The sequence below is a fragment of the Antennarius striatus genome, chromosome 13, assembly GCF_040054535.1.
Source record: "Antennarius striatus isolate MH-2024 chromosome 13, ASM4005453v1, whole genome shotgun sequence".
In the NCBI taxonomy this organism is placed as follows: domain Eukaryota; kingdom Metazoa; phylum Chordata; class Actinopteri; order Lophiiformes; family Antennariidae; genus Antennarius; species Antennarius striatus.
Window position 1 is genome coordinate 9,062,333 of NC_090788.1, and position 15,171 is coordinate 9,077,503.

General features: G+C 38.7%; 1 pseudogene; it reads left to right on the forward strand.

The window, feature by feature from the left end:
* The first annotated feature begins 3,934 nt into the window (after positions 1-3,934).
* Positions 3,935-12,254, forward strand: LOC137606446 (E3 ubiquitin-protein ligase RNF167-like; annotated as a pseudogene).
* Positions 12,255-15,171: the final 2,917 nt, after the last annotated feature.

Genomic DNA, 15,171 nt, shown 5'->3' on the forward strand with positions numbered 1-15,171 from the left:
TCTCAGTGGAAATAAACTATTTCCTGTTGGTTTTATTACAAAATCAAGAAGTGAACTCGAGCATGTGACGAGTGAAACTTGTGAACATGCAGCACAGCTGAGGTCAATGACTCGTGACATGATGTGTAATTTGATATCTTCATAGAGGTGAATGAAGACTTATCCAGTTTTCATAGTTCACTCTTATTTCATTCTTAACCATCTGCCCCTCATTATTCTGAACTATGACATGTTAGTGATTTCATTCATGATATAGATAGATAATTAATCCCGGAGAAAAATACATATACTGCTCACATACTGTATATACACACACAATCCTGGAAGGCGCATAGTCCACAGACAGCACAGCAGACATAAATGCACATAAATAGATAAACACACAAAGAGAAAAACATCAATGTGAAAAAACAACAAAAAGAAAAACATTGACAACACAGAACATATACTACACAACTGGGCAGTCCAAACAAAAAGATGAACGAGTAAAATGTGCAAAGGGTAGAAAAAGTACAGAAAGCAAAGTATAATCAAAATACAGTAATGTTGTGCAACAAAATATTGTTAAAACTCATAACACAAAATGAGCTGAAACTTCGGATTGCGAAAATATCTAATAATGGCAGTGTGGCACTGGCACAAACGGGCAGTGAGGCACAGAAAGATTAAATTGTGAGGACTGCGTGGTATCCTTGGGTGGCAGTAGTTCGCCCAGGGGTTCAGGTAGTACTCTATACTGGACTGTATATTTCCAACAAACACTCTCTTGTCACCTGGTGAAAGTGTGTGTGCGTGTGTGCGTGTGTGCGTGTGTGTGTGTGTGTGTGTGTGTGTGTGTGTGTGTGTGTGTGTGTGTGTGTGTGTGTGTGTGTGTGTGTGTGTGTGTGTGTTATGTGTGTACTTGCGCTTGTGTCGGAAATCTGCCCTGTGTGATACAGAGGAAAATTACAAACACACAGCCATGTAAAGATGGAACGATACTCCAATGTGTAAGTAAGATAAATAACAAAAGGACAAGGTGTAGAGTTGTTCTAGTTGTATCCTTATATGTCTTCTGTAATCTGGTGAATGTATAGGAAATAAAATTAAACAAAACTAACTTTATATTCAAGGTGGACAGGGTGCTGTTGGGTATAATGGTTGGGGAAATGCTGCAGTAATGTGGAATACTGTGTAGCAATCCTGAGTTTCAGATGATTGTACTCAAATGGAAACAGGATTATTATTGTAATATTCCATTTTACCCTTACAACTCCTTCTTTTAAACTCTTGTGTTTTTTGATATGCAAACATTCGATTTTAAAATGGTTTCTTTATGATAGTACCAACAAGACTCAGAACACTGGTCAAAATTCTTGTATAAGATAGACAGATAGATGAACTTTATTATGGACTCAAGGTTCAGAGAAAAAAATAAAGATAAAAATCATATTTTATTGAAAGCACTGAAAGAAATTCATGATCAAAATTCACAAAAAGTGAAAACAAATATATCATAAGTCAAAAGATCAAAGCTAGTCCTCTGCCCTACTTTCGTAGATCAAAGCTTTGACCGTAGATCAAAGCAGTAGTTTGATCTGCGGTCAAAGCTTTGATCTAGGGTCTTACACTGGCCCTTTCCCTCGTCTTTCTATCTTATCCCGTTGCTGAGTGTAAAAAAATTTAATTTTGACCTTGACGTAGTTTCATCTTTCTATCTGCAATGGTTGCGAAGGTATTTGGTGGACAAACGGATGGACGAACGGACGAACGGACTAACTGATGAACACACAAACGCTGGTAATTACAATACATCACCGCTTTGAAGCGGGATGTAATAAGAACCATTATTCAGATACATACAGAGTATACATATGTACATCATCATTTCCAAGCACATATACATACATACATCTACACATATACGTATACCCATTAGGACCTTACATATAAAACACTATACCAGGGGTCTCAAAACCTTTTCTTGTAAGGGCCACATAACTCTTCCCTTCTCTGATGGGGGGCCGGGTTCAGTTTGTAATCGAAAAACTGTTGCGATCACAAGGGTGCCTAAATGTAAACATTTATTGTCTTCCAGAACCAAATATTAACAACCTTTCCGGTTATTATGTCGTTTGGGAGGGCGACATAGAAGTCATTGAGACTGTCCGGCTTGAATGCATCTTTCAGAACATGACAGTTTTTGAATTCTGCCAACTGATAAGAAGGCTGGGCTTTCATCCATTGGGTTCTTCAACAAAGGGATTACGGAAAAAAAATTGATTTCTTTTGCATCAGCATGTAGTTTACAGAATCGCACACAGAACTTGGACTTCAGCATTTCCAGTTCTTACACACACCTTTCAGCTGGAAATGGGACCACTGGATTCTCTGCAGCTAAGTTTTGGGTAGCAGGGAGATGGATGAAGCTGTGCTTTTTCACTTGTTCCAAAACCAGTGTTATTGTCACTTCAAATGCTTTCTTAAGAGAATATATGTCGCAAATGAGATACCCCTGGCCTTGAAGCTGCGAGTTAAGGCTGTTCAGCATTTCTGTCACTCTGTCACATCTGCCATTTCCATTCTGGATCGATCAGCCCTGGGACCTTTTTGTCGGGGGGGCATTTTCTGGTACTGTTCGGGGGGGCATGCCAAATGTGGAGGCTGGCCACATCCAGGTGGCAGGTTAGTTTGGGGACACTTTCTCAATAAATGGGTGCCGAGTAATGAAACAGTTTTCATTCAATTTCAATCATTCAATTTGTTACTTCACAAATTGAACAAATCCGAACATATTTGCTCTGAATTTTTCATTTTTTAATCTATCTATTGATGCAGGACGTTTTTATTTCCCAGATTCTAGGATTCAGTCGAGTTCGGGAAGACCTGAAATTAATTTTTTTCATAAATCCAGTCACAATTAATCAATCTAGGACATATTCTACATTCAACATGAGCTGAAATATCATATCTGAGAACAATCAACCATACAAATGAATAAATTGTCAATAATAAAATACATTCACAGACTTTCTGCAAAATGTGACACACTTCAAACTCGCGACAACTGACATTTTTGCATCCAGTGGATGATCAACTAGAGCAAATGAAGCCTCAAGAAGCTTTGCACTGGAGTGAACCAATAGGATAAAAGGCTTCAGTGCTTGAATGGACTTCTTATTCACATCAACAGCTTAATTATGTGGGGAACCTTGATGGGAATGTGGGTACCATCCATGAAGCATTGGGAATACATTGGGAAATCCTAAATGACATCAAAGTTACTCATCCAACTGGAACAGTCAGAGACTGCAATATCCCGCGACACCCCTGAATTCAAAATTTTACCCTGATCTACTTTCAGGGTAGGTCAGGGTATATTGCAGTCTCTGAATACATTTTACCCTGACCTACTTTCATAGGTCAGGGTAAATCTAGGCATAGGTATCGAAGCACTAGCTTTGATCTATGGTCTTACTCACACTGGCCGTCTCCCTCGTCTTTCAATCTTATCCGGTTACTGAATGTACAAAAGTCGAAATTTGACCTTGACCTAATGTTCTCAAGGTCAAGGTTATCATCTCATTTTCATCCCCTTTGCCGCCCGAGTAATGTACTTTTTATTTCATCTTTCTATCTGCAATGGTTGCAAAGATATTTGGGGGACTAACGAACGGACGAACACATGAACACTGACAATTACAATACATCACTGCTTTGAAGCGCGATGTAAAAATTAACGCAGCGCTACACACAAAGCTTGCTGAGATGTAAGAGCATGACTGATTTGTGATGCTGCAGATGTGAGGATGAATTAGGTAATGGAGAGTCAGAGATGTGAAGGACGTGCAGCAGGTTAGGGTGATTGAGGATAGGGATGGAAATGTATTGACAGGCGCCAGTAGTATGATGGGAAGATGGAAAGAGTACTTTGAAGAACTGATGAACAAGGAAAATGAGAGACAACAAAAGACTAACAGAGGTGACTGTTTTGGACCAGGAAGTAGCAAAGATTAGCCAGGATGGAGTGAGGAGGGCATTGAAGAGGATGAAGAGTGGAAAGGCACTCGGTCCTGATGATATATCTGTGGAGGTACAGGAGTGTCTAGGAGATGTGGCAGTAGAGTTTCTGACTGGGTTGTTCAACAGGATCTTAGATAGAGAAAAGATGCCTGAGGAATGGAGAAGTGTGCTGATGCCCATTTTTAAGATCAAGGGAGATGTACAGGAGAATAAAGCTGACGAACCATACAATGAAGTTATGTGAAAGAGTAGTTGAAGCTAGACTAAGAGCAGAAATGAGCATTTGTGAGCAGCAGTATGGTTTCATGCCAAAAAAACAGAACTACAGATGCAGTATTTGCTTTGAGGATGTTGAGAAGTACAGAGAAGGCCAGAGTGAGCTGCATTGTGTTTTTGTAGATCTGGAGAAAGCTTATGACAGGGTGCCCAGAGAGGAACTGTGGTATTGTATGAGGAAGTCTGGAGTGGCAGAGAAGTATGTGAGAGCAGTGCAGGACATGTATGAGGACTGTAAGACAGTGGTGAGGTGTGCTGTAGGTGTGACAGAGGAGTTCAAGGTGGAGGTGGGACCTCATCAGGGATCAGCTCTGAACCCCTTCTTGTTTGCTATGGTGATGGACAGGCTGACAGACGAGGTTAGACAGGAATGTTAATCTGTAGTGAGAGCAGGGAATAGGTGGAGGAGAAGCTAGAGAGGTGGAGGTTTGTCCTGGAAAGGAGAGGAATGAAGGTTAACCGAAATAAGACAGACTACATGTGTGTGAATGAGAGGGACCCAAGTGGAAGAGTGAGGTTACAGGTTGAAGAGATCAAGAAAGTGGAGAGTGGAAGAGTGAGGTTACAGGTTGAAGAGATCAAGAAAGTGGAGGAATTTAACTACTCCAGAGCAATAGAGAACGTGGAAAAGAGATGAAGAAGCATGCACAGGCAGGATGGAACAGCTTTAGAAAAATATCAGGTGTTATGTATGATAGAAGAGTTTCAGCTAAAATGAAAGGAAAGGTATACAAAACTGTGGTGAGACCAGCGATGTTGTTTGGTCTAGAGACAGTGTCACTGAGGAAAAGACAGGAGACAGAGCTGGAGGTAGTAGAGATGAAGATGCTGAGGTTCTCTTTGGGAGTGACAAGGATGGATAGAATCAGGAATGAGTACATCAGAGGGACAGCACATGTTAGAGGTTTTGGAGATAGAGTCAGAGAGGCCAGACTGAGATGGTTTGGACATGTCCAGAGGATGGATGAATGGATGGATGGATGGATGGATGGATGGATGGATGGATGGATGGATGGATGGATGGATGGATGGATGGATGGATGGATGGATGGATAGATAGATAGATAGATAGATAGATAGATAGATAGATAGATAGATAGATAGATAGATAGATAGATAGATAGATAGATAGATAGATAGATAGATAGATAGATAGATAGATAGATAGATAGATAGATAGATAGATAGATAGATAGATAGATAGATAGATAGATAGATAGATAGATAGATAGATAGATAGATAGATAGATAGATAGATAGATAGATAGATAGATAGATAGATACTTTATTAATCCCGGAGGAAATTGCATATATCCACTGCTCAGGCATTACATAACAAATAATACTGGATAAACACCAGGAGAAAAGGAAACATTGACATCACAGGACATACCACAGGACATACATTACACTAACAGACAGACACATGCAGCACTAACAGGACTTATATACTAAACTATAACTAAAATATAAACAGTATAAAATTTAAAAATATTACAGTATTAAAATATAAACAGTATAAAATAAAATCTAAACAGTATAAAATTGAATTAAAATATAAAACAGTATAAAAAATAAATAAATTATATATATATATATATATATATATATATATATATATATATATATATATATATATATATATATATATATATATATATATATATATATATACAACAGTATAAAATTAAATTTAAATTAAATTAAATTAAATCCATTTTCAACCCCGTGCTGACCTCGCCACCTCCCCCCCGCTCCTCCTGAGAGAGTCATTGTACCCCCTCATGGCACGGGGCACGAAGGAGGACCTCAGCCTCTCTGTGGAGGCGCTGTGTGACAGCAGTCTGCTGCTGAAGGTGCTTCTCTGCTGGGAGAAGATAGTGAATATCTTGGTAGAAGGATGCTGAGTTTTGAGCTGCCAGGCAGGAGGCCTAGAGGAAGACCAAAGAGGAGGTTTATGGACGTAGTGAAAGAGGCTAAAACAATGATCTTGACTCAATCTGTTAATTTTAATATCAAGGAAGTTTAGCAACTCATCCTCCACATTCACTTTATCATCAGTAGTCCTATAAATCTATGGTTTTTACAGACCTTGTCAATTTTATATCCATGTTCTTGCACGTGTGTCTAACAGAGGGTAACGCATCTAGAAAAATCCATGGACAAACTACTTAAAAAACATTAAAAAACCCCCATAAAAACTAAAAAGCTTACAAACATGAAAGCCATAAAACTATAAAAGCCATAAGACAACAAGCATAAAACAAATTAATTGTGATATGTCACATGGTCTTTTCACAGTTTGGTGCAACTGTCAGCAACCAAGGATGAATCACTTTGGTGTGTGGTGCTTCACGGTGTTGTTCTGGAGCATAACCATTCCTTCATCTACACATGCCCTTATCTATGTTGTAAGGCTGTATCTTGGACCTTTAGCTCATCAAATTCAAATATGATTCACCAAATTTTCCTGTTGTGATATTTGTTTGTATTTTTTTTTAGTATTCTTACAAGTATGAACCTTTCTGGTTGTTTGATGATTTGCCTGCCTCATTTGGTGCCTCAGTTCCAAAGGATGGACTAGTAGTGAGTAATTGAGAGTGGAATGCAAAGTGAAAAGAATTCATTATGGTCCATGAAAATGACAGCTTTCTTTTTGTGTGAAAGGGAACTTTGGTTCTCTCCCACCCGTTAAATGGCTGCACAACGATGAAACCTCCTCCTTCATCAACTCGGCTAAACCCCAAAAACTTCATTGTTCTCATCAGACGCAATGATTGTAATTTTGATTTAAAGGTGAGCAAAACTTAAATCCATTGTAGTATTCATTAGTTGTATTCAAATGGAATGTGTTCTATACTGTGTACAGGGTTAGATACATATGTGATACCACTGCAACATAAATATCTTGTATAATATCTATCTATCTATCTATCTATCTATCTATCTATCTATCTATCTATCTATCTATCTATCTATCTATCTATCTATCTATCTATCTATCTATCTATCTATCTATCTATCTATCTATCTATCTATCTAACTATCTATCTATCTATCTATCTATCTATCTATCTATCTATCTATCTATCTATCTATCTATCTATCTATCTATCTATCTATCTATCTATCTATCTATCATCCATCCATCCATCCATCCATCCATCCATCCATCCATCCATCCATCCATCCATCCAATCCATCCAATCCATCCAATCCATCCACCCATCTCTATCTGTCCGTCCGCCTGTCCGCCTGTCCGCCCGCCTGCCCGCCTGTCCGCCTGTCCGCCCGCCTGCCCGCCTGTCCGCCTGTCTGTCGGTCCGTCTGTCTGTCCGTCTGTCCGTCTGTCCGTCTGTCTGTCTATGTATCTAAGATTGGCAGATGGTTAAGAATGAAATAAGAGTGAACTATGAAAACTGGATAGACCTCATTCCCCTCTATGAAGATATCAAATTACTCATCATGTCACCCGCCATTGACCTCAGCAGTGCTGCATGTACACGAGTTTCACTAGTCACAGGCTGGAGTTCACTTCTTGATTTTGTAATAAAATCAAAGAGGAAATAGTTTATCTATATTTCTCCCCACCTGTCAAGGAGCAGCAGGTACACTGAGGCAGTATCTTGCAGGTATTTGAAGGTTCAATGGTGTAGGAATAAGACTAAGAAAGAAAGAGAAATAACAGAAGCTCCAGAAGCCATTGCTGTTACTCCCTGTATGTAATGAGAGAGAGAAAAATACCTTCAGCAGTCTAGCCCTATAGCAGCTTATCAGAAGGAATATATTTTGATCCTAATTATAGGCTATGTCAAAGAGAAGGGTTTTAAGTCTACTCTTAAGTAAGCTCAGGGTGTTTGACCCCCTGACTGAGGCCAGTAGTTTGTCCAGAGGGTCATTTTAAACTCTTAGCAGTGCAGTCTTTGTACTGTAATTTGTTTTAAAACCTGGCTGATAGTCCTTAACAAATAATTCTCTAATAAATGATCATTAAGCTGTCTGGCCATTATGTTTTCTAAATTTTTTTATCGAAATGGAGGTTTGAGATTGGCCTGAAATTTGTGAGGAGGCTTACATTACAAGTTTGGCTTCTTAAGGAGGGGCTTGATCCCAACCACTTTAAAATATTGTCGTACAGTATATAGCTTGTTACTAAGGACTGGTATTTCGACTATGGGTTTATTTAATAACGAGAATACCTCTTTTAGAAGTGCAGTTGAAATTTTGTCCAGCAGGCTAGTAGCTGGTTTAGCAGAGAAGATTAGATAATTTGATGAGTCTCATCCCTAAGTATTGTTGTTTTATTCTGAAAGAATTTAAGAAAGTCTTCGCTGTACAAGATTGAAACGAATGGTGGGCTCATTACAATTACATTTCTTGGTTAGCCTGGCCACAGTGCTGAAATGGAACCGAGGGTTGTTGTGATAGTTCTCTATTAACGAAGCACAGTATGTGTTTCTACTTCTAGAAAGAACCTTTTTGTATGTTTTAAAGCATGGTATATAAGTTTTGTCTGTTTTTGTTGAGTGCCGAATTCTCTTTAAATCTACGGGAGCGTTGTGTGAGCTCGCGGGCTAACAAGTTGAACAAATCGTCTGACCTTTCTTGATTTTTAATTTATATTTTAACGGAGCTATGCCATCTTCGAGTTGTTAGCCTGTCGCTCACACTATTTATCAGATATTCAATATCTAAGGGTTACGGGAATATTACTGATTCTATGGCTGATGAAAAATCTTTCCTTAAATTTATGTATTACACTATCAAAGATTGATCCAGTCGGCATGGCTTTATCCAGTGGTTTTAAGCTGGGTAACACAAGGTCAAAGGTAACTAAGAAGTGATCTGATAGGAAATCATTGTGAGGGAAACTTGTTAGGTGCTCTATACAGTATTTATACCATAAGTAACAATCAGGTCTAGGGTGTGGTGGTACTAATGGGTAGGGCCATTCACTACCTGAGAGAATCCTTAAGAGTCTAGTATAGACTTAAAACTAAACCAGGAACACTTCATTCACAACCTCAACTGTTCTTTCTTTTGTGGAAATGTTTTGGCTGTTTCACCAACACTTCAGAAACATAGTTGATTTTGAAACAATCCATGTCTGCGAAATGTGCTGTACTGATGTGACTGAACTGATTTTCAGGTCTTGAATGCACAACAAGCTGGGTACAAAGCAGCAATCGTTCACAATGTGTACTCTGACACACTGCTCAAAATGAACATCAGCAACGGTAATTTATTCTCTACAAAATGTACACAATATCAGAATGACCATATTTATACAATTTCCCTTTACATAGTTTTGAGTTTAATTGTTTTTTGTTTGTTTGATGTTCTTTCCTCTCTAGCATCCGTTGCAAACCAGATTTTGATCCCCTCTGTATTCACCAGTGAATACGCGTCCACAGTTATCAAGCAATCACTGAATCCAGAATCCGAGTAAGTGATACATCTCAACATATTAATTTTCAGACTTAACAAGAAATCAAACTTTTGATTTGAACAAAAGTGGGTAGAGTAATTTCATAGCATTTATCTTCTAGGATCAGCAGGACCTATGTGATTCTTGAACCAGATTATCCTCCACGTCCGTACAAAGTTGATTACTTAGTTCTAGTGATGTCCTTGATGTTCAGTGTGGCATTTATTATCTGGGTAAGTTTGCATACGTCACCCCCTTGTGTTTATTCAATGGGAAACATGCTTTAATAGACAGAATATTCCTGTTGGAATTACAGGTGGAATTATTCTGTCATTTCCAAACATCGAATTTGCACTTAAATCCATGTTTAGACAAGAACAATGCAGTCAGAGACTGCAACATCCCACGACACCCCTGAATTCAAAATTTTATCTTGACCTTCTTGCATAGGTCAAAATACCCTGATCTACTTGCACAGGTTAAAATACCCTGATCTACTTGCACAGGTTAAAATACCCTGATCTACTTGCATAGATCAAAGCTGTAGCTTTGATCTACGTCTTACTCACTGACCTCACCCGTCTTTCCATCTTATCAAGTTCCTGAGTGTACAAATGTTAAAATTTGACCTTGACCTAGTATTCTCAAGGTCAAGGCCATCATCTCATTTCATAGTCATCGTCAACTTTATTGTCAAATGGACCATATATGCACGACATGAAATTACAGTCTTCTCAGACCCATAGACAGTAAAAAAACACGAAAGAACGCTCGAGCGAGAGAGAGAGGAGCCGCTGGACGTACACGCGCCGCCACCTTATCCTATCCCAATAATTTCATCCCCTTTGCTGCCTGAGTAATGTGCTTATTGTTTCATCTTTCTACCTACAATAGTTGCAAAGATATTTGGTGGACTAACGAATGGACGGGCAGACGGCCAAATGGACTAATGGATGAACACACTTACTGACAATTACATCAATGCTTTGAAGCGGAATGTAATAATAAAAGCTAATTTAACAAAGCTAGAAGCTACATTATCTTCAATTAAAACTGCATTTTATCAAGCTTATGCCTTGAAAACCTGTTATTCACATTACCTTCTCCCTTAACTATCTGCCTGTAATGTTTTGCATATTTCAGATTGTTATATGTGTACAGCACATAGTGAAACTGAAGAAAAATCGTTTGTCCAAGAAACAGCTGAAGTGGATTCCAACCCACAAGTTCCATAAAGGTACAAATATTTTTACTGTCACTGTACTACTTGCTTTTGTGAACCACTTGCATGTGAATTTGAATAATTTATAAATCTTTTTAATAACTGAAAGGTTCTCACGATGAGAACTTATTTATACAACAGGAAATATTTCAAGAACTGGATTACAGTACAGTATACAATGTTCTGAGTGTTTTCTGGCCAACATTTATATCATCTTTGTTTCAGGGGATGACTATGATGAGTGTGCAATATGTCTGGATGATTATGAAGAAAACGACAGACTGCGAGTTTTACCTTGCTCACATGGTAAATGTTTTATTCCCAAGTAATTATCATGGATATACATATTATGAACCACACCAACACATTTCCAAAAAGTGTTTGGAAATTGTTTATTTATAAATTTGGAAAAATTTATAAATAAATATGTTTTGATTGATCATGAAAAGCTGGTGAGGAGAAAAGAAACAAAAAAATGTTTAATAAAGAGCTGCATAACATTTCAATACTGTATATTGTATAATATAATTAGGTCATATCTGGACCATAGTGCTTGTGGTTGAACGTCAATACACAAGGTCAAAATATCTAAAGGCAACAAAAGTGTCTCAGTCACAAAAGCAAATGAGTATTAATTTATTGATGAACCCTCAGTTATAATGCCAATAAATAACATTGAAATCACCAAATAAATTGATACACCATGGCACACACACTTAGAAATCTGGTAAACATCTGAACTGCAGATAAGCCATTGCGTCATGATTGATCATGAAAAATGCATCCTTGAAGGCTTAGGCATTCACAAGCAAGGAGCAGTTTCCTCATGAAGCAAATGTTTTGGCGAGTGGCATCTAGAAAATATAGTGATTATAGTGGCTCAGCAGTATGGTCCTGTACATTACAGAGAACAATCCTTTGAATCCCTCTGTCCTGCAGCTTACCACTGCAAATGTGTGGACCAGTGGCTCACAAAGACAAAGAAGACTTGTCCCTTATGTAAACAAGGTGTCACTCGGAACAACCCAGAGCACTCCGAATCCAATTCTAAAGATGATTCTCAAGAACCTAGAGAGGAACAAGAAGTCCCGAGTGAAGTGGACGCTTAGATCAAACTCTGCTGCTCAGGTCATCCACCCAATGGCCACCACCAGTGAGCCCATGGACTATACAGGCACCATCACTACTTCCCAGTGCCTGGCCTCACCTGCACGCTGCGACTCACCCATTCTGAGCTATGATGACTCCGGTTTCTTCGATTTCATAAATTCAAACAAACTCAGATTTCTAGCAAAAAATCTAAGGTCAGTTGGTATTGTAAATTAGTAACATAATGACATCAAAATTATTTTAGTTATATTATTTGACTGAAAATGGATAAAAACTCTTCACTAATAACTTTGATTTTGGGCTTCTTGACAAAACTGAAGAACAGTTTGTTTCCTACCTTTCAAATAAACTTTGTACCATAGTTGTTTTTTTTCTCACTCCATTTTGGATACTGTACTGAAAACAATGTGAAAAATGTAATTTCCAAATTAAATGTTTTTTTTAAACTTGTTTAGAATATGTAGTTCATCTTATTTAATTATTAAATGTTGAATCAAATTTTCTTTGCAGCAGGTTTGAAAACTTGTATGTCTTGAAACGGAAAGCTGCTTTTTCTGTGATTTGTGGAAGATTAAATAATAATAAAATTGGAGTAAGGTGCCATAAAAGGTCCATCAATTCAGTATGCTACCAACACATTTGTCATTATTTAACACTTTCAAATAAATTATAAAGACTAAATCAATACAAATACCATTGCATAATTTTTTTAAAGAAATGTAGCTATATTTTACACCACCAAAAATGAATTTTTCATAAATTTGGAAACAATTCATAATTTTTTATTTTGGGTAGTGTCTCAGTGTAAATAAACTATTTCCTGTTGATTTTATTACAAAATCAAGAAGTGAACTCCAGCATGTGTGGAATTAAAAAGAGTGTAAGATAGAGTGATGAGTCTGAAGCCAGAAATAGAAGGCGTGATGTTCAATGTTGTTAGTGGGTATGCTCCACAGGTAAGATGTGAGCTGGAGGAGAAGGAGAAATTCTGGTTGGACTTTGATGAAGTGATGTAGGGCATACCTAGAAGTGAGAGAGAGATCATTGGTGAAGACTTCAATGGACATGTTGGTGCAGGAAACAGAGGTGATGAGGAGGTGATGGGCAGGTTTGGTATCCAGGAGAGGAACGCAGAAAGACAGATGGTAGTTGACTGTAAAAAGGATGGAAATGGCTATAGTATACTTTCTTCCAGAAGAGGCAGGAACAAAGGGTGAACTATAAGAGGGGAGGTAGGAGCACACAGGTAGACTACATCTTTTGTAGACGATGTAATCTGAAGATCAGTGACTGCAAAGTAGTGATAGGCGAGAGTGTAGCCAAACAGCGTAGGATGGTGGTGTGTAGGATGACTCTGGTGGTGAGGAAGATGAAGAGGGCAAAGGCAGAGCAGAGGACAAAATGGCGGGAGCTGAAAAAGGAAGAGTGTTGCATGACTTTTAGGAAGGAGTTAAGACAGGCCCTTGGTGGTCAGCAGGTGCTTCCAGATGACTGGACAACTACAGCTAATGTGATCAGGGAGACAGGTAGGAGAGTACTTGGTGTGTCATCTGGAAGGAAAGTAGATAAGGAGACTTGGTGGTGGAATGAGGAGGTACAGGAGTGTATACAGAGGAAGAGGTTAGCTAAGAGGAAGTGGGACACTGAGAGGAGTGAGGAGAGTAGACAGGAGTACAGGGAGATGCAGAATAAGGTGAAAGTAGAGGTAGCAAAGGCCAAACAAGGGGCTTATGATGACTTGTATGCTAGGTTGGACAGTAAGGAGGGAGAGACTGATCTATACAGGTTGGCAAAACAGGGAGAGAGAGATTGGAAGGATGTGCAGCAGGTTAGGGTGATTAAGGATAGGGATGGAGAGTGGAAAGGCACTCCGTCCTGATATACCTGTAGAGCAGGGATTCCCAAAGTGTGGTGCGCGCACCCCCTGTGGTGCGCGAGCTGCCGCTAGGGGTTGCGCGAGTGTAATGGCAGCTGAGCACCTTGAAATACATAAATAATTAATAGTTAATGGAGGATTAACAGAAATTCATTCACGGAAATCATTTGTAATTTTCAATTAAAAAATGTTTTGGGAACATTTTAAATAAAAAAAATTACCCAAAATGCACTTGGCTTTCTCCTAGCTACATGCTAGCTTGTTGTGACAGCAACAACAGTAATATGCCAAAATGCATAACTGGTTAAAAACGGGCAGTCTGTCCGGTTTTAAATCTGGGAGAAATGAAAGCGGACAGGATACATTGGCCACAACTGAGAGCTGTGCAGTCTACCAGGCTGAAGAAATCCAGCAGGAAAAAGAGAGTGATGATGACGAGACAGGGGAAACTGAAAATGAGGAGCACAGAACACAGAAAACTCACCCGGACACTTCATCGGGAGAAGAGGGTAAAGAACACAATGAGACTCGTACTCGAAAGAGAAAACATGATGTTGAACTCGGGCCTATGTTATTTTGATTCTTTGTGGCGGAGTAGCATATTTGTTACCATTTAATAACTTAGTTTGTTAAATAGGCCTATTTGTTACATAGTAATAACTGTTGTTCATCACTCATCTGTAGTCGGCTCGCTCGGCGACCATTTTGACTTAAAATATTATTATTGTCATTTTTGTATTGTTACTATTATTCTCTCCTCAGTTTTTAAAGTGAGAGATCATTAGGCCCATTATTGCACAATCTATTCTGTGTTAACAGGAGCCTATATTATTAAACTTGATACCTATATGGCTATAAAGACTACGCCTTTTCTTTCTTTTTTTTCATTTTCGGGCATTTGGGGTGCGTCAGCTAAGTCGGGAGGTAGAAATGGGTGCACGGCCTGAAAAGTTTAGGAACCGCTGCTGTAGAGGTTTGGAAGTGCCTCAGAGAGGTGGCAATAGAGTATCTGACTGGGTTGTTCAACAGGATCTTAGATAGTGAGAAGATGCCTGAGGAATGGAGGAGAAGTGTGCTGCTACCCATTTTTAAGAACAAGGGAGACGTGCAGAGTTGTGGCAACTACAGAGGAATAAAGCCATACAAGGAAGTTATGGGAAAGAGTAGTTGAAGGTAGACTAAGGCAGAAATGAGCATTTGTGAGCAGCAGTATGGTTTCATGCCAAAAAAGAGTATTACAGATGCAGTATTTGCTTT